The sequence below is a fragment of the Ceratotherium simum genome, chromosome Y (genome assembly GCF_057802395.1).
Source record: "Ceratotherium simum simum isolate JZ-2026a chromosome Y, ASM5780239v1, whole genome shotgun sequence".
Classification (NCBI taxonomy): domain Eukaryota; kingdom Metazoa; phylum Chordata; class Mammalia; order Perissodactyla; family Rhinocerotidae; genus Ceratotherium; species Ceratotherium simum.
The window spans coordinates 3,678,469-3,697,801 of record NC_141941.1 but is presented as its reverse complement, the minus strand read 5'-3'; the positions used below and the strand labels follow the sequence as shown (position 1 = coordinate 3,697,801).

Sequence of the window (19,333 nt, the reverse complement as noted above, 5' to 3'; positions counted from 1 at the left end):
CAGATCGTCTATTACCTGCATCCATTCTTAGCCATTTTGTGGTTTTGCCCACTAAGCAAGAGATGGTACCCAAATACTCATGAACATATACACACAGACACACACACACATACACACACACACTCCATCAAAAGAAAACCAAACATTCCATCCTTTCCAAGCCCTGACCAATGTCTTCTACTTTACAAGATGTGTCTTTGGCTCTTGATAGCATTTAGCAATGGGGTCTAAAGAGGTGATGGGCAGAAGAGACGGATGGAAGCCCTAGTCTTTGTTTACTCCAGAAGATAAAAGATGATTGGAGGCAGAGAAGATCCAGAATCTCCCTGTCATTGGTTTTGAAGGCATTTGGCATCTTCTGTCATCCTTCCTACCCATTCTTGCATGCACGGCTAGAACAAAGTATGTGCTGGTTAATTCTTTGCCATTTGCTTTAAATACTCCCAGCCCATGTGAATTCTTCCCCTGCAGAGGAGACCAGCAGGGTATTTCTATTTAACAGCGACTTTAGTATCAGCGAATTAGAGATATTCTTATTAGGAAAAATTAACACATGCATTTTCTATCTCTGAAAATCATGCAGCTTCTTTCACAGTTTACAAAAACCTCTCTATGAAAGATTTCTGCACAAATTATTAGACATACTAGATATCCATTATATATTTTTTCAGGGGTCCAACTCTGATGGTGGAATGCAGTGTACAATATTATTTTTTTTAAACTATGAAGTAATGATCATCAATCTAGTGGACAGGCTTTCTTTGGGAAAAATTACTCCAAGCAGCAATGATTCTTCTTAAGGGAGAAAGTAATCCCATTATATTTATATGGTTATATGATGTACTTACCAGTTCCTCTTAATCTCTGTTTTATAAAGGAGAAAAATATAGTTCACATAAATGAATGTAATCTTAATAGATTTATTATGCCAAATAGTTAGACGATATTAAGAAAAAAAAACAGGAAAATATTTTAGACAATTCTATCCACAAATGTATTTTACCTGCCTTATCTTCTACTGCATCAAACCCTTTCAGAAAAAATAAATTTTGCCTGAAAGATTTTTTTTTAGAATGATTAGGAACCAGTTTTTTTATCTGATAGACTTCAAACTAGGAAATTCTTTCAGTCAAATTTTGATAATTTTTAAGTCTTGCTAATATTCTTCTTCATCTCATATCATATAAAAAAAAGTACAAATTGTAATTTTATATTTCCCTAAAACCTTTACTACTTTGATAGAAAATCAGTGTGGAAAGTTTGTTATATCTCTTCATCTAGAAGTAAAAATATTTCTAGATCAATCATTTATTTTTGCTTTATCCAAATTGAATTCTCATATTTGATAAATGTCATTAATGATCTACTTACATATTTTTAATCTGATATTCACTCATTATTTGCAGCATTAAAAAATGACAAATAGCTTTAATGGAACATCAGAATACAAAACCTGAAATCAGGTGATCTTTACACAGTCATGTGCTTCATAATGACGTTTCAGTCAATGATGGATTGCGTATATGATGGTTGTCTCATAAGATTAGTACCATATAGCCTAGGTGTGTAGTAGGCTGTACCATCTATGTTTGTGTAAGTACACTCTGATGTTCACACAATGATGAAATTGCCCAACAATGCACTTCTCAGGATTTATCCCCATCATTAAGCAATATGTGGTTGTATTACGATGCAAATTTCTGCATTCTATTTGTCAGAGAACTTTGGAAATATCCCCCATATTTCCAATGTTGCCTGCATTTCAGCATCATTCCTTCCTTCTACGAGTCAGGGTACACATAGGGGTTAGGCCTTCTAATCATCTTCATGAACAAATCTAAAGCTTCTCATATTATTAAAATAGCAGGTAAATAAATAACTGTACATCAAGACATATATTACGATGAAAAACTAATAAAGAAGTACATTAAATAACAGGTATTATGAAAAGCACCACACATACATGACTTCTTCCAATCTTCACAGTGGCTACAGAAGGGACACGCTGTTCTTTTCCATAAGAAGACACTGAGACCCAGGAAAGAGCAACAATTTTGCTGGTTACATCCTGAATAATAATACGTGCAGACAAAACGTGAATCCAAGCCTTCACCCTGAGGTAAACACATCCACTCATGATGTTGTCTATAGGCACATGTTTGCTTTGGTGTAGTTAATTAGTAGCGTGAGGGTGTGCAGGCTTGTAAATTTGCTGTTTGTTGACCTATCTGGAGTCCCAACTCAAAGCTGCATTTATATTGCATTTGAAAAACAAGTAACTAAGAGTTGGGTATATTGGAATTCCCTTTAGTGTTGAAAAGTAACTACGTGTTTTTGGTAACAAAACATATTGCTGAATTTGTATTATCCCTTTTAGATTGTCTTAACTAAGAGGAGGGAGATTCACTAGATACTCCTTTTATTATTCTGGATGGATATATAGAGTATTATATCATCCAGGATTAATTCATAAAAGAATGAGGTGTGAATGGAGAACTCTCCCATGCAGAAAAATTACAAATAATTTATGTCAATACTCTGCCTTCAAGCAGATGGAGCACAACTCCTCGATCCTAAGAGTAGTTTGTGCATCGTAACTTCTTTCCAAAGAGAACTGTATGTTAAGGGGGTAACAGAGTATCTTTACAGTGGAACAACTGGAAAACACGACCTCAGCCTGGTATTCAAGGTTAACGTCAGCAACGATAAGTCATATTGATGATGTGATGAGCGTGGCAACTCACCTATGTGGTCCTCCTCCCCAAAGCGATAGCTCCAGTATAATCATGAGAATAACAACAGACAAAGCCCAACTGAGGGACATGCCGCCAAATATCTGATCACTACTCCTCAACTGTAGAGGTCATGAAAAACAAGGAAAATCTGAGAAACAGCCAAGATATTGCCTGGCTGCATGGTGAGTAGAGGAACTCCCAGGATTTCACTGCCAAGGGATATAAATAGAGTCTCTACCCGCAGAAGCTGTGGACCAATCTCTCTGCTCCACCTGAGGTGTGAGCATGCATGTCGAGGGACCATATCAGAGTTTACACTGGACTTTCAGATGCTGTGGTGTGTATTTAGTGATATGCCCCCTTTTAAAAAATTTTTCCTCAAAGAGAAAATCTTCACTCCTAGCTCTGTCAAGTCCCTGTAACTTTCCTAACTAACCCTAAACATGATATAAGGTTCTGAAGACTGCTCTCCAAAAAGATAGTTGTACAGAGAATTAGGGTCCTGTGAAGCGATATAAAATATTTCTCTTTAGTTTCACATATCCATTAGAAGTGCCCTGGGTCATTTGGCTATGTTTTCACTTTTAGAGACCCCAGCTTATCCTCACAGCTGGAAAAGCACGTTGGTCATTAAACCACAAAGTTAAATGTCGTCTGATAAGAGAACCTACAGATGTCATTTTGTCCAGAAGGCTGGTACCATACATCTATCACATCTTCCTATGCTAGTGGACCTAGTACTTCTCATTGTCCGTGAGGCTGTAGGACACCACCTCCCAGTAAAGCTGAAGGCAGAGACACCCTGAGACACCTTAATCTGTAATATAGCAATCTCCTTGATGAGCCTCTGACCTCATCTCTGCATCTTAGATCCCCCTCCTGAAGAGGTCAGGCAATACCAACTTCCTGGTGTTTATTTCTCAGCTCTCATATTTAAACCCAGTTTGATGTCAGTTTTCAAAGTTCAATTGTCTCTTTGCTAGTCCTAAAGGAAGTTATTTGCAACTCTCGGATATTAAGCAATATTTTATTCATCAGTTTTATTAGCTACATCAAAATAGGGCCATTAGTAAGATGGAATCATAAATTCCAAAGATGATCAAATAAACTCTCTGCTTTAAATATTCTACTAGCAGAGAAGGGAGCTTTAAACACCGAGGCATGCATTTACATTTTAAAAACCTAGGTATTTATAGCTGCTCTCAATATGACCAGAATCAGGAGAGGCAAGCAAAAATTGTCTAATCCCAGAAATCTGCCAGCTTGAAGTGAATGAGTTGCAGAAGTATTCCCTATGATCCACAACCTGGGGCTTTATTCTAATTATGCTCCAAAGAAAAGAAGGCAATTTCAAACTCTGTGTGATGACGCTCAGAGCAACTTTGCTGAAGCAAGGTTGGATGTTAGCAAGCCTGAGCATTGGGCACTCAACTTACTTTTTGGACAGTGGATTCAATATCTATTTTGGAAAACTGCCCTCAAGAAGGACTTATGCCAGGTGCAATTTTATATCTATATGTCTCATTAAAACTAAACAGTCACCCCATGCAATGCTCATCAGAGAGTCTCCTTGGGTCCAACAATCATTCCAATTCATAACACCAGGCTATGTTTTGAAATATAGTGTATTAATAGAAAATTTGAGGTACAATAAGGAAAACACATCAGGAGACAACTGCTATTGAAAAGAGAGTTTGTTCCTCACAGTTCCCAACAGGAGGGGGCTCATCACGCCATGCAGGGCCACCTGCAGAAGCACCAGAGCTGGTGAGGAGGCAAAAGGAGGGGAGTATCTGTGGACAAGAGCTTTTATTGTGGTTTCTGCAGGAAGGAATGGGTGAGGCAGGTAACCAGGCTTATGATGGGGGAGTTTGAAAACTCCTGTGGGGTCTAGGATTAGGAGAGATTAGGGCAGGCAGATAGTGGCCCCAAGCATGAGACTCTGATAAAGGAGGTGGTTGGGGTGTAGGCTTTGGATTGGTTGGTCTGCATTTGAGAAGTATACTCTTGGGTGAGTTGTTTACCATCTCTAGGAATTGGCTAACCCCGGAAGGGCCAGTTCCTCTAGGGTCAGCAAAGACCCCAAGATGTCAAAGCATCAGAGAATAAAAGTCCTGGTTAATACAGACTATACATGTCATCACTTTGCTCAGATAAACAAGATGGGGCCACAGCTCACCCATGGGCATCATCACAGCATCTCCCTCCCGGCTTAGAAGGTACCTCCTACTCCACAGGAACCATCGCTCCCTGTAACAATCCTACGGGTGTGGACCACGGGGTCCCAGCAGGAAACCCACCCAGTATTGGAGTCAGACACTCAAGAGAACACAAAACACATGGCTGCCTCTGGGGTACTTCTTCTTCTTCCAAGCCAAGGCAGCGTTCCAATCAGGTGTCTTTTTTACAAAGAGGAGGTAGCTGATTCATACAGTTGTCATTCTACATTTGTCAAGTTTCCAAGGGAACCAGTTCACACGTTAACTGAAGATCCAGTTCATCACACGGGAAGAGTGCTTTGTAACCTTTCTATTCATATCTTGTAAGAGAAATGATCATGAAAGCCACATCACTGATGAGGAAATGACGCCTGAGAAGGGCAAAAAGGAGGCTCAGTCATATTATGTGAAAGTATGTGAGTCATATCATGTGAGTTTTATGGAGAGAGTGTTGCTTATATTTGTTTAGTCATTGTACTGTAGCGAGATTTCCTATGGCCAATTCATTAGGATAATAACAATAATAGCAACACTTACATAGAGCTTACTACACGCCAGGCCCTCTATACATAGTAACTCATTTGATAGTCACACACACAATTCTCTGAGGGAGCACTTATTACTTTTTCCACGTAACAATATATATACATGCCATGAAAATATCAAGGGAGACAACTGAGCAGATTTCACTCAATTTGGTGTAGTAGACATAGAATAAATAATGAATAGTTTAAATATGAGTGTTGCAAAAATATGAAATTAACAAGAATGGGATCCCAGATCCAAGACATTTTCCTTAAATGAAAATGTCATTTTAATCTCATTGAGTGAAAATATCTATCACATATTAATGAAAACAAATAGCTCAGTAATAACATGGATTTGGAAATTGTGTCCTTTAAATAAATTAATCAGTTTTATGTCAACTAACCACCTTGTAGCTTTGAATTCCCAAACTATTTATTAGGCATCTATATAGACATAAAATTTAAGAATACTAAATTATTTTGTCAAAATTGAAATAAAAATTAAAAAATAACTTCAAAGATCATAAGATTAGGATTTAAAAATACACAGTGGATTAAAGTTATCCCAAACATTCGTTTTTACTAGATGGAAAGTAATTCATCTTTGTAAAATTGCAGATTGTCAGTAAATGGTTAAATGGTGTAGCAGAAACAAATCTCTAAAGACCAGAAAGAAGTAAGAAATGTGCATCCATTTAAAATAGAATGGTGTAATGTCTATAAATGACCACTACCCCACTTCTGACTCTGTGAATCGTCCTGCTACCATTCACAGCTGTCTTTAGGGATCAAGCTCCAGATAGTCTTTATGAGATGTGTGTGTGTCCATAACTGCAGAAGTGCCTCTTTATAGGTGAGGTTAGAACTACAGCGCTACATGACTTCTTCAATACTCTGACAAAGATGTGTCAGAGTATGCACAAATCACAAGCCTAGGTTATAATGTAGAATGTATATCAGGAAAATTAATATGGTAGGTAGAAGAAGAGAAGTCTTGAGTGTCGCATGCCATTTGCTTTTTTTTGTTTGTTTGTTTATTGCGGTAACGTTGGTTTATAACATTGTATAAATTTCAGGTGTACATCATTATACTTCTATTTCTGCATGGATTACATCATGTTCTCATGTTCACCATCCAAATACTAATTAACAGTCCATCACCACACACATGTGCTGAATTATCCCTTTCACCTTCCTCCCTCCCCCTGTCCCCTCTGGTAACCACCAATCCAATCTCTGTCTCTATGTGTTTGTTTGTTGTTGTTATTATCTATTACTTAATGAGTGAGATCATACGGTAATTGACCTTCCCCCTTTGACCTATTTCGCTTTGCATAATACCCTCAATGTCCATCCATGTTGTCACAAATGGCGGATTTGATCGTTTCTTATGGCTGAGTACTATTCCTTTGTGTATATATACCACATCTTCTTTATCCATTTGTCCATGTGGTATATATACACAATGGAATACTACTCAGCCATTTGCTTTTTACATTTCTGCTTTCTTAGATCTTCGCTGATCTCCTTAATGAAGTTTTTTTCTGTTTGTTTTCTTCCAAAAACAAATCAAACCTTGTGTTTTTCCCTCCCTCTTTCTCCCTTCTCCCATCCCTCCCTCCCTCCCTCTCTTCCTTCCTTCCTTCTTCCCTTCCTTCCTTCCCTTCCTCCCTCTGTCCTGTCTGTTTAGATTTTTCTCATTTAAAATCAATTTGCTAAATGGACTGACATTTGTATCTCTGAGAAAATAACAGTTTGGGGTAAACATTGTTTTATATAATAAGTACAGTGCAACATATTAGAATTAAGTAATACATTGCTAAAACCAGTAAAGTAAGTAAGTGTTAAATGGATGGGTTGAGTTTTTACATCATGCTAATCACTATCATGCCATTTAATTAATGATTAGAAGTAATTACTATACTTGCAGCTTTAAAAAAGAAATTATATGGCTGCCTATATTTTTCAGTGCCTGACCACGTAATAATGATGATAGACCTTCTTCTTTTTTTTTTTCTTTTTCTCTTCATTTGTATTCCTAACTTTATTCTGTAAGGGAACAAAGAAAAATGATTAAACTCCAACCAGCCTTTTGAAATATATATTAAAGGTCTAGAATAGAGTCTGGAGGGAAAAGGTGTTTGAAGGTATCTGTCAATGAAGTGTTGGTTTCTCATTTGTCATAATTGTTTGGAACAGGAGTTGACTATACACAGAGAACCAGCACATGAAAATGATCTGGCCTATCAGCGGACTGCTGAATGATTCAGAATTCAGGTTTATTTAAGGGATATCATGAAACGCTTTCTCCAAGATCATGTAAAAGTACCACTTCAAGTATTTATTTATGTAGTAACCAAATGGCAAATTCAGCAAGTCAGAAAATTCTAGGTCAAAGAAAGAAAAATGGAGAAAAAAAAATGCTATGCCAAAGACCCAAACTTCCCCAAATCCATGACTTGTGATGATCCAGGCAAAAGCTGCCTTCTGAGGACCTCAGCTGATTCTCAGGGCCCTTCACCTCACTTGTAATTTGTAGCCAGTATTTGGTGGAAGTCTTCCCTCAGCTTGGTCTCTGTAAAAGAGGGGATTACATTTATCCCGCTGATTCGGACATGGACGCCAAATAAATGATGAAACTCGCTCCTTGAGAGAGGGGCTGTTTTCTGATTTCAAAGCTAAAATTATACCCTCTAAGACTAAACATTTTAGGTGTTGGTAACCTAGGCAGATCTTATCAGGCTAATTAAAACAAGAAGTAACCAAAATTAAATGATAGGAAAGAGAGAAAAAAATAAGGATTTGGCATAAGTGTTCTAGGTCCATGTTTCCTGACACTCACTCCACTGAGAAACTAAAATAAATTTTGTTTTGTGAATTCCTACCTGCATTTAAAGGACAGAACATTCATATACAAAAAGAATGCATATATACTTAAATCATATCCTCTAACAATTTTTCTATTGGATTAGTTTATAAAAATTTCCTTGAATGTTAATATTATTTATCCATTTTCTTTTATATCTATGACAAACATTTTATTCTAAGTGAGGGGTCAACCAACTGTGACACATTTTTTATAAATAAAGTTTCATTGAAACACAACTCTACCCTTTCTTTTACATATTATTCGTGGTAGTTTTGAGGCTATAATGCCAGAATTTTATTGCTACAGGAACCATATGTCCAACAAATTCTAAAATATTTAACATCTAGCCCTTTACAAAAAAACTACCCAACCCTTATTAGGGTGTCATATTTGGTTTTGAATTTAATTTGGGATCTTTTGCCAGGGATAAATTAGTTTTTATGTAGTTACATAAATTAATTATTTTTCTTTATGGCTTCTGATATTTCTCTTTTGATTATCAAGGCCTATCCAAATATGATTACCTACACATTACACATATTATTGTTAATTATATATTCTTATTTGCTTTGTTCATATGTAGGCATAAACATTCACGGGTATGGCTTTTATGTTAAAGGCATTCTGCCCGTGGAGATTTTATATATATAATTCATCATATTTATCTATATTTCATGATATACATATGTGTGTGTGTGTGTGTGTATACATATACAAAATCATTACTCTATATTATAATATTGCTGATCCTGGTGAATAGTATAAACAAAAATAAACTAACAGAATAAAGATTGGAAGGGAAGAGTTAAAACAGCCATTAGTTGCAGAAGATGTGATCACCTATGAGAGAGAGAAAAAATATGACTCAGATTTAATAAGGCAACCCAGCAAGATTACTAGTTAAAATATAAACTTAGAAGATTTAATTTAAAATTCAGTAATGTTTTTGTATTCCACAATAATGAACTTCTAAGTATAATGCAAATAATATTCATTGCAATATCAATTTAAAAGAATTAAAAATCTGGGAATTAACTTATCTAAGAACATACAAGGTCAACAAACGAAAACAAACTAATAAAGATGATTATCTGGATCTTGGAATGCATGACTAACATTTTAGTATAAATTATGCTCCAAATTTAATCATGCTATCAAAGAAATGCCAATCAAAATTCCCATTGGTTCTTTCGAAACTCCGCTAACATGTCCTGAAGTTTATATGGATAATAAAAAGTATAGAATAGCTAAGTCAATGCTAAAAAGTAAGAATGAGTAGAGCTGACTGTTTTACCAGATAAATATTTTACAAAGCCACAAATGTTAATGGTCCAAGGATTGGACATGGACCAATAGAGTAGTACGGGATTGGCAAAAGGATGACTATATGGCAGCTTAATAAACAGTGCATTTGGTGTCATAGTTCAAGGCAAAAAGACTGACTGTTTAGTGTACGGCACTAGAAAAACTAGCTCTCTCTGTGTAAGAAATAATAGTGCATCTTTCTCCTTGTCCATATACAAAGTTCAATTCTAGATAGATAAATCTAGGTGTGAAAAGTAAAGGTTATGAATTAGTAGAAGAAAATATAGGAAAACATCCACGTGGTTTAGGGTTGTAGAAGCATTTCTTTTTAAAAAAATACAGAGTATAGAAGAAGAAAACTGATGAATATTTTTACCATCAAAACATAGGGTAAATATGGATAAAAGTAAAAGAATCGATCAATTGAAAGAACATTTTTACAATGTCTAATCTCACAACCAAGAAAATAATATCTAGATATATACAAAATTCCTGCAAATTTATAAGGAAGATACAGTGTCCAGAATAATTACTGGCAAAAGAATGAATGGGCAAATAATAAGAGAAGAAATCCAAAATGCATACTTTGAGGGGATAAATCTAGAATGTATTGATAGTGCTCTTATGTCCCTGGGCTCAGAATTAGACTTGCTAATGTGTACACCAAATTGTTTACTTGACTTGTTGAATGAGTTCAGAAAGAAATATGTATTCTTCAGTTTTAATTTCTAATATGGTAACTATTAAGAGATATAACCCTAACACAAAGAAAAGGTTTTTGGTTTGTCATGAATAATTTTGAGTTAAAATATTTTAAAAAATTCATAACCACTGATTATCTCTAGCTATCTAACATGTATCTATCATCTATCTATTTGCATATATACATATGTAGATATACATAAATTTGTCTTTAGAATCTGCATAAAAGCTTATGTGTTGGCAATTATATTTATAATGTAATAATGGGAGGAAATATATATGGTGGAACAGAACATGGGCTTTGGATTCCTTTTTTTGTTTCTACGTCACAGCTTTGTCACTAAGGTATGATTTTGTATAAATTACTCAATATCTCTGGGCCCGTCTCTTCTCTGTAAAAGTGTAATACTATTTTAATAATACTATCAAAATTTTATAAGGATGAAATTATTTAACCTATTTATAACAACCAGAATAATATATGAAAATTTTCACTAGTATCACATGAATGATGAAATGCTGGTAAAGTAAATCCTAGATCTGTTTTAATACCAGAAAATAAAATTCACCAGCACATGAAATTAAAATGTAGCAGACCAAAAACAGGGCAAGGAGATACACTACAAAGCATGTTTTCTTCTTACTGTAATATTTTGTCACAATGTTACACCAAAAATTTCTATATTTGTCTCATTCTCTATATCCCTCCCAGACCAGCTATTTCCACTTCTCTAATCCACACATTTGGATGTAATATAATAGTCATTTTATATTTTCTGGTTGTAGCTGCTAGACAGAATTCAATTTAGTGAGCTCGTTTTCAGAAATGAGGAAAGAAAGAAGGGAAGGAAGGAAGGGAGGGAAGAAAGAGAAAGAGACTGAGAGAAAAGAAGAAGGAAGGAAAGAGCAAGGGACAGGAGGGAAAGAACACAAGAGCAGGATAGGAGAGGAGAGGGAAAAAAATATTCCATATTATCTGCTCCTGGCACATCTAAGGAGACGGAATATGCCATCCTTGATGAATAGAAGGCATGCAAGGAGATATTCTTAACGGTTTCCAGTAAATGTTACAGCACAGACTTTAGAGTTAAAAATTTGGATTTTTTTAACCCATTTTGAGTTAATTTTTGTGTATCGTGTAAGATAATGGTCCACTTTCATTCTTTTGCATGTGGCTGTCCAGTTTCCCAACACCATTTATTGAAGAGACTTCCATTTCTCCATTGGATGTTCTTGGCTTCTCGGTTGAAGATTAGCTGTCCATAGATGTTTTATTTCTGGGCTCCCAGTTCTGTTCCATTGATCTTTCTGTTTTTCTGCCAGTACCATGCTGTTTAATTACTATTGCTTTGTTGTGTATTTTGAATTTAGAGAGCACAGTACCTCCAGCTTTGTTCTTTTTTCTCAGGCTTGCTTTGGCTATTTGAGGTCTTTTTTCCTTCCATATAAATTTTAGGATTATTTCTTCTATTTCCATTAAAAGTGTCATTGCGATTCGGTTTGGGATTGCATTGAGTCTGTAGATTACTTTAGATAGTATGGACATTTTAACGATGTTTATTCTTCCAATCCACAAGCACAGAATATCTTTCCATTTCTTTATGTGTTGAATTTCATTCAATAATGTCTTATAGCTTCCAGTGTATAACTACACTGTCTTTTACCTCCTTGGTGAAATTTATTCCTAGGTGCTTTATTCTTTTTGCTGTGATTGTAAATGGGATTGTCTTCTTGATTTCTCTTTCCTCTAGTTCATTGTTAGTGTATAGAAATGCAACTGATTTTTGTATGTTGATTTCTCTGAAACTTTACTATATTCATTAATTATTTCTAATAGGTTTTTGGTGGATTCTTTAGGCTTTTCTATATATAGAATCATGTCATCCACAAATAGTGAGAGTTTTACTTCTTCCTTTCCAATTTGTATCCCTTTTGTTTCTTTTTCTTGCCTAATTGCTCTAGCCAGGACTTCCAGTACTATGTGCAATAGAAGTGGTGAGAATAGGCATCCTTGCTTGTTCCTATTCTTAGAGGTTACCAGAGAAGAAGGGGGTGGGGGGAGGGTGGAAGGGGTTAAGAGACACATATATATGGTAATGGAAGGAAACTAGACTTTTGGTGGTGAACATGATGCAGTCTATACAGAAGCCGAAATATAATAACATACACTTGAAATTTACACAATATTAAAAACCAACGTGATCTCGATAAAATATTTTTTTTTAAAGTTTGGATAAAAATTTTTTTTTATCAAAGTGGCATTGCTAAACCAATGTTTACCAATAAACATTGGTATATATATAAACCATATAATGTTTATAACATTATATAAATTTCAAGTGTACATCATTATATTTTGACTTCTGTGTAGACTGCATTGTATTCGCCACCAATAGTCTAATTGCCATCCATGACCATGTACATGCACCCCTTTATCCCTTTTGCCCTCTCCCCACGGAAACAACCTAAGTGTCCATTGTTGGATGAATGGATTAAAAAGATGTGGTGTGTATATGTATGCACAATAGAATGTTACTCAGCCATGAAAAATGAAGTCTTGCCATTTTTGACAACGTGGGTGGACCCTGAGGGTATTATGCTAAGCTAAATAAGTCAGATGGAGAGACGAATAGTGCATGACTTCACTCATATGTGGAAGATAAACAAACAAATATAGAGACACAGAGCACAGATCGGTGGTTACTAACAGTTGGGATTTTGATTCCTAACTCCCTGGATTGCTGGCCGCTGCCTCTGTAACTGTCAGAGCAGCTCCTATGTACCGAGCTATGAGAGGGCCAATGTGCCTATGCCTGTGTGTTTCTTTATTGGGCTAGCAGGAACTTAGCTCAGCCAATGCTGGTCATGTTTGCGCACTAATAGTAGGGGGGCAGGTGGCACCTAACCTAAGAGAGACCTCAAAGCTGTCTAGTCAGGTTTAAACTGTTGGCACTGGTAGTATTCTTACCACTGCTGGTTAACATGATTCATATGAGAAAGGCTTTTACACAAACCATCCTCCGAAAGGACTTTTCCTCCATAGACGTAGCAACTTTTGCTTCTTTAACGTGTACAGACACTGAAAAATACTGTTGTTGAATGTGTTTGTATACCAAGGCAAACATCGTGATCTTTAGAGGGCATTTCACTTTGTCACAGATTAAAAAACTGTGCGAAAATATAATAATATAGTAACGATATATAGTAGAATAATTACATTTATAGTAATTAATATTATATAGTATATTATACCTAATATTAATATAATAGGTTAATATATTGATATAATTAATAATATAATCTGTCATAAGGATACACTCATTATTTTAAAAATTATTTTATAAAAAATTCATGTTATCTTCTTTTATCAATCATTTAAAAACAAGTAAATTCAGGGGCTGACCTGGTGGCATAGTGGTTAATTTTGCAAGCTCCACTTCGGTGACCCAGGGTTTGCAGGTTCAGATCCCGGGTGCGGACCTAAGCACCGCTCATCAAGCCATGCTGTGGTGGCGTGCCACCTATAAAGTAGAAGAAGATGAGCACAGATGTTAGTTCAGTGACAATCTTCCTCAAACAAAAAGAGGAGGATTGGCAACAGATGTTAGCTCACAGCCAATCTTCCTCACAAAAAAAAACACAAGAAAAACTAAAGAAAACACAGAAAAAACTAAAGTCAGAAAAAGGAATACCATATATAATAATTACATTATATTAACACATATTATATAATATATTGATATGATACTGTAATATAATCTGTCCTAAAGATGTCTATTTTAAAAATTATTTTTATACCAAATGAATCCATGTTATTTTGGTTTATCCATCATTTGAAAAACAACTAAAATCGGGAAAAAGAATCCTAATGATGTCTAGAAACCATCTTTACAAAGCTTTTGCTGGAGACATCAAAGAGGGTCTGAAGAGAAATAACATGATGACGTATTTTCAGGTAATTAACATTGTGCATGTCCATTGGATTCTGAGGTGGTATGCAGCTATTCCAAATTCTGAAATGGGTGGGGGAGGAAAGATATGCTTTATTAGACCAAAGGATTCTCTCAGACAGTAGCAATAGCTTATTTTTCTGCAAGCAGGCAATTATCATTCTGTAACACAGTGCCACACACCTACAAGGAAATCTGTAAATAGCTGTTCTATTATCTTCGCAAGTGGTACTATTTAAGTGAAACTGTCTCTGCATACTGTGAGTCGAAGATGGAATATTTGTTCGGCAATGCAAAAAGTTAAATCCCTGCAGAAATCTCATTTTATGTTGAGTTATTTTAGGGACATTCCATCTCATGTTTCATGAAGTCCATGTATACCACTTGAAGGAAAATGAATGCTCCAAAAATATGGAATACAGAATACATATATGCATATGTGTGCGTGTGTAGGTATATAAAGATATATGTGTACATATATACATGTATATGGGATATATTATATGTAATCAACTTGTAATATTTTTCTATGATCTTTACCTTTAAAGTTACTAAAACTTCTACTTTCCTTTCCAAAATAATATTATGAAGGAATTAATATTATTTCAAGGATCTGGTGTCCCAGGCTAAATAATTGCTCAATGTTGTCATGGAAATAGAGAAATGCAATTAATTACAATTTCTTGAAGCAGAGTGGATCACTCCTGCCTCCTTGCTAACATAACATGTTTCTCTTCATATTAGCACCATTTCCTCACACTGTGTGAGATTTATTTGCATGCTAGCTCCATCTTCCGATGGAGGACAGGCAGAGGTGACACCATCATTCTGCGTACACTATGTGGGCAGGGACTGTCTCTTATCAAGTATTTAAATGGTCACTGAATTATTCCCAGCAGCTTGATAGGAATGGCTTGGAAAGAATGCATGGATGAATTGGCATTGGCCAAGATTATTTTGGAGGCAAGTTACAGAAAATTAAACCCAACCTTGAGAGAGAGAATGAGAGAGACACAGAGATGTAGAGATAGAGACAGACAGAGAGACGGAGAGAGAGAAAAGACAGAGAATCTTCCCCAAACTGAAAAGCGTAAATTCACTGGATTCATATGTGGCTCCATCCAATGGCTCCCAAAATGCTCATTAGAACATTGCCGTCTCTTACTTACATCTCAGTGTCCTGGCATTTTCTGCCTACATTGGCTTTATTTTTCAGCAGACTCTTCCTGAGTCCATGTGGCGTCATGGTCACCTCCAGCATCATATCCTTCCTGCTCAACAACTCCAGTGCAAAGAAAGCCTCTACATTCTGAAATTCCCACAAATCTCCTGGAATTTACATAGATGGCTCAAGTCCGGTCACATACTCATTCTGAATCAAGCATTAAAGAGATAAGCTGTACAGAATGGACAGCCTTCAGTCAAATGCACACAGTGGGAACTGGAGGGTGGGGGAAGTCCCACAAAAACCACAGGGTGTAAGTTTTGGGTGGCGTCTGCTTAAAACTCAAGTCTCTGTTTGAGAACAGGTGAGGTATGGATGCTTGGCAGACAGCGTTATCACATGAGATTTACAGATTAAATATCGAGTGTGGGATTTGAAAGATCCATTGTTGACTTTCTCTTCCCTTCCAGATTATATGTGATACATCCCAGCTCTATAGAACATCTGGAATATGGCCTGAAAATCTGTCTTTTTAAGGAGCTTCTGAGGGAATTTGTAATAGAATTTAGTTCACGTAATAACTAAAGTTTGGAAGCATACCCTCTCAGAATTTTGGCATTTGTTTAGCCAGCTTTTACATTTTGGCTTTCTATAATAATACAAGTAGAAAATACAATTTTAACAATGCTGTTTGTCTTGGTCCGTTCAGGCTGCTATAACAGAATAGCATAGACTGGGTGACATAAATAACAGAAATTTATTTCTCACAGTTCTGCAGGCTGGAAGTCTAAGATCAAGGCAGCAACAGATTCGGTGTTTGGTGAGGTACCTCTATTTAGTTCACAGATGATTGTCTTCCCCCTGTGCCCTCACAAGGCAGAAGGGGTGAGGGAGCTCTCTGGGGTCCCTTCTACAAGGGCACTAACCCCATTCATATGGGTCACCCTCTCGTGACCTAATCGACTCCCAAAGGCCCAACCTCCTAATACCACCACATTGGGCATTAGGATTTATCATATGAGTTTTGGTGGGATACAAATCTTTAGTCTATAGTGTGATTTTTTTCCCAACTCTAGGTTAATTCTAATTGTGCAGTCTAATTTATCATGAATTAGTTTATTTTGAACATTCAGGTGAATTCCATTTTCATAAAATGTTTAATAAAATAGCTATTGGGTCTGATAGTTCTAAAATTAACTATCTAATTTATCAGGAAGCATTTTAGAGTTTTAAAATAAGAAGGATTAGTAATCTTTGATCATTAGATGTCAGACTTAACAGATTATCCTTATGTTAAAAATGAAATTATGAATAAAAGTATGGTAACCCATTGCTATGGAATTCAAGGGTAGACCAGATTATTTTTTTCCATACCAGTTATACTTTTTTCACATTTTCCGTGGTTTATGTTGTTTATTCGTTATTTCCCGTCTATGTCCCCTTGAATGTGAGGCCCACAGGGTTAGGTATCTTTGACAGTTTGGTGCACTGATGTAACCCAAGTGCCTAGAACAGTGTGGGGAGTAGGTGACAAATTTGATATTTGTCCACTGAGTGAGTGAACAAGTTAGTAAAAGAGAAAGGAATCCAATAAAAATTATACAGCCTAGAGTAATTGTGTTTCCACCACAACCTCAATATATTCACTATTATGTAAATCCATAACAGACACTTCGGTTTCACTGGCTCCTACTCATTTGCTCAAAATTTGGGTAAAAATGTTAATAAGATAGAAAAAACCAAAAGTGCTTGAATACGATGAGCAATAAACAACTCACGGAGAGAAGTAGTAATTTAAAGTAATACTAAACTAAATGATCTGAAGTACATTAAATAAGCTGGAATTAAATTGACTTCTAGATAAGCTATTTCCATATTTTTCCAAAATTGCATTTTGTATGTATTTGAGTACGGAAAGGCTTAATTTTTAAGACACAGATTTGCCCTGCTCGATCGTGCTGAGCTGTTGTTTGTAATGCCCTGAGATGTGAAAACTGGGAGTAAAACCTGCCTCCTCATATTGGCAACTGAGGTAATTTGGGAATCAGAAAGTTTTACATTCTGGGAAGACTTGAGTGAATTAGGACACATTCAGGGAAACAAAACAAAAAAACTCAGTAAGACTTAAAATAAGATTTGCCTCCCCAGTACATTTGAATAGGAACACTAATGTTTCCAAGGAAACATTATGCTCTTTTAAAAGAGGAATAAAAAACTCTCATGGTAAGCTTTATCCTTCCCTTGGAGCTGTTACATTGTCTTCTTCATTCCACTCAAAATTTCAGCAATGAGTTACAAGTCACCCAATATCTTCGTTTTACAAAAGCAACTGTTTTTTAAAATGTAGATTTTATTTGAAAGACACTAAAGAGAATGCTTCCTTAATAATAGGATGCTGATACTTGGTGCTTTGCTTATTCAGGTCACCTCTATGGCTCTGATATACTTGCGACAACAAAAACGAATAACATTGAAGCCCACTGAACAGTTCCTACATAAGACGTAGTAGAGAATTTCAATTTCTTTGCTCAGGACTTTCATTTTCTGTCTGTCATGGAGGTTAGTGATGTTTCTTTCCAGACACAGATCCAGGATGTGCTGGTACTGAATTAGTAATGTCCTTTAGATCATGGTCACCGTGTCTGTTAGGAGCAAGTTCATCACTAAAAGCAATGTTTTTATAAAATATATAAAAGGAGTTCATATGGATCAACCAATTAATAACTAATTAGGTAATTGCTCAAACCAATAAATATTAAATATCATAATGTGTTGAATAAAAAGACCAAACTTTTTATTTTTTAAAAAAAGAATAAAACATCATAAAATATCCGAATGGGAAAAATGTTATGAATACATCTGTAAGAGGTTTTTCTTTTCCCTTTTTTCTCCTTTATTTTACCATTTATAACGGGCTAGTTTGACATTCCTCTTTATATTTAATTAATAATATATAAGACTGTCTCAGCGATGAACTACCACTTGGCCATGATTTGCCACAACACTGTCACTTTCCACAAGGAAGAAATAAATCAGACACCGTGATCGTGGGCCCAGTGGAATTTATAAAATAACTAGGTGTACTATTAATGAGGATAGCGTAAGGTGAAGAGGAATAAAATGTGTTTGAACAAAATCTTGAGCAGTACTTACGTATGAAACTCCATCACGAGGGCGCAGTGATATCACTCTTGGATCCTCCTCTCTGGAGCCTTATGGAAACAGAGTAACAGAAGCAGCATTAGAAGGGGACCCCCAAACATGTCATGGAGACACTAACCAAACAAAGATATCATATCCACTGAGCTGGAGGACCACAGCAATGCAGACACAGTGGTGAGGATAAAGCCCTACGACAGCAAGATTTGGTTTGGAAGCAGGTAGAGACAATCAAAGCTGGTTCCTTTGCAGTAAAGGGATTATGAATGCTCCACAGAAGGATGGAACTTGAGGTAAGACGCTGTCAGAGAGAGGACAGATGCAGGGGAAAAGAGAGGTGCCTGCCATCATCTAGGGCTAGGTTTGCATGGAGCTTCACAGAAATTAGGATACAGCCACATTCACAGTCCCAGATGCAAAATTGAGAACTCATCCAAGCCCAGAACTGGGGGTGCAGAGAACGAGACTGGCACATCCACCAAGCCCCCCGTGACAGGAGCCTCACCCCACTTCACGATGTGCCAAGGGTGTCTACAAGGCTATGGAATTACAGTGGGAATACGACCTGGTTGTCTCAGAGAATAGTCAAGACCTTGCAAGAAACACCTGTCTATGATAATTACTCTAGGAAAGCTACTGAGTGCTTTCAAATTGTTACATTTCTTTTTCATGCCTGATTTTTTTAAACTATTTATTGAAGTC

At 36.2% G+C, this 19,333-nt stretch overlaps 1 long non-coding RNA gene across 4 annotated transcripts in view; it reads right to left on the bottom strand.

Annotated features, from left to right (window-relative positions):
• Positions 1 to 900: 900 nt before the first annotated feature.
• The window catches only part of LOC147911619 (uncharacterized), a 49,828-nt gene continuing 31,395 nt past the window's right edge, over positions 901 to 19,333 (bottom strand). For 3 of the 4 annotated variants that reach the window (XR_015550819.1, XR_015550821.1, XR_015550818.1), the window contains 3 exons: positions 18,626 to 18,684; positions 13,761 to 13,878; positions 7,797 to 8,056 (listed from right to left, as the gene is read on the bottom strand). This is a non-coding gene — a long non-coding RNA (uncharacterized LOC147911619). Of the gene's footprint in view, positions 5,326 to 7,796; positions 8,057 to 13,760; positions 13,879 to 18,625; positions 18,685 to 19,333 lie in introns of those variants that run through there. The other variant, XR_015550820.1, reaches the window with a different exon arrangement.